A 1,874-nucleotide genomic window follows, 5' to 3' on the forward strand; every position below is an offset into this window, starting at 1 on the left:
CTACTGGGGACGAGTTCACAGGCACCAACCCTGCAAAGGGAAGTCCCTGCTCCAGGTCCAGCCTGGAGATGACATTCTCACCAGACCCAAGACAAGGCCAGCAGGAGATCCTCAGACCATTTCTTGAATCAGTGAGTGAGTGAGACGAGGCCTGGGAAGTGTAGGATGGGACACAGGAGCCATGAGTACCAATGGTACTGCTGAAGAGATTACCCTGGGGGTGTGGGAGCAAGGGTCTTGCAGGCAGACATGGGGACGTTGAAATAGTGTCCACACACTGTGAGTCACTCAGCTCTGGACGCTTCTTTGCATCCTGCAGAACACAGCTCTCAACACAGAACTCCTACACAGGGAAGTCTCAGCAATGCTCATGAATTCAATATATCAGAGGAAATGCCCCCTTTCGGGTCAGGGTGAGCTCATCTAGAAGAAGAATCAGTGGTTGATAACCTAATTGTCAATGAACAGGGTGGCATCAGTGATTCCCTGTGCTCCACAAGACCTGAGACCTGTGTCCTTCCTCTGCCACCACCATCCCCTCTCCAGCTGTCCCAGCTCAGGGCCATGCCAGTCCACACAAATGGAAACCTGTCGTCACTGCCCTTGTGGGAGTTTGTGCTGGATGGGTTCAGGGGAGGTGTGGAGACCCAGGCCCTGCTCTTTGCTGTCTTCCTGGCCCTGTATGTGGTGACCGTCCTGGGCAACCTCACCATGATCGTGGTCACCACCATGGATACCCGCCTGCACTCCCCCATGTACTTCTTCCTCAGGAACCTGTCCTTCCTCGACCTCTGCTACTCCTCTGTCATTGCCCCCAATGCCATAGTCAACTTCTTCTCCAAGGTCATCAGCTTTGCGGGCTGCGCCACCCAGTTGTTTTTCTTCTCATTTCTGGGAACTACTGAGGCTTTCCTTCTGGCTGTGATGGCTTATGACCGCTTCATGGCCATCTGTAGTCCCCTGCAGTACCCTGTGGCCATGTGCCCTGCAACATGTGCCCGCCTGGTGCTGGGCACCTACTGTGGAGGCTGCCTCAACTCCATCGTGCAGACCAGCCTCACATTCCAGCTGCCCTTCTGCAGCAACAACCACATCGACCACTTCTTCTGTGACGTGCCCCCCCTGCTCCAGCTGGCCTGTGCCAACACGGCTGTCAATGAGCTTGCCATGTTTGGCCTCTGTGGACTCATCATTGTGGGCACCACCCTTGTGATACTTGTCTCCTATGGCTACATCACAGTGACCATCCTCAGGATGAGTTCAGGGTTGGGACGACACAAGATCTTCTCCACCTGTGGCTCTCACTTGACAGCTGTGTCCCTCTTTTATGGAACTCTTTTTGTCATGTATGCTCAGCCAGGAGCTGTGGAGTCCATGGAGCAGGGCAAGGTTGTCTCCGTCTTCTACACCCTGGTCATCCCAATGCTCAACCCCCTCATCTACAGTCTGCGGAATAAAGATGTGAAGGACGCGCTGAGGAGGCTGGGACAGAGATGCACAGCCAAGTGAAGGAGGGTGGCCGGTGAGGGATGGTGTCCTGTAGGCCTGGGGTATGGCTTCAAGAACATATTGTGTGGATTGAGGAGTTCATTCAGTCTCTTTATCTCTCTCTCTCTCTCTCTCTCTCTCTCTCTCTCTCTCTCTCTCTCTCTCTTTCCCATAATCATTTACATGTATTGGGGAACAGATTTGGCTAAAAGTTGTCCAATTCTGACATATAGTGCCTCACTCCTGAAGAAGCCAGGTCAGAGGTCCCGGGCAAATGTGATGAACACACACACACACCCCATCAACTGTAAAGCAAACAAGTCGGGGTTCACGATCACACAAATTAAGAAATGGATAATAACCCAGCTCTATGATATACTCCTGTA

At 52.7% G+C, this 1,874-nt stretch overlaps 1 pseudogene; it reads left to right on the top strand.

Annotated features, from left to right (window-relative positions):
• The first annotated feature begins 564 nt into the window (after window positions 1–564).
• Window positions 565–1,526, top strand: LOC109699581 (olfactory receptor 9S13-like; annotated as a pseudogene).
• Window positions 1,527–1,874: the final 348 nt, after the last annotated feature.

This window comes from Castor canadensis, chromosome 4 (assembly GCF_047511655.1).
Source record: "Castor canadensis chromosome 4, mCasCan1.hap1v2, whole genome shotgun sequence".
Taxonomy (NCBI): Eukaryota; Metazoa; Chordata; class Mammalia; order Rodentia; family Castoridae; genus Castor; species Castor canadensis.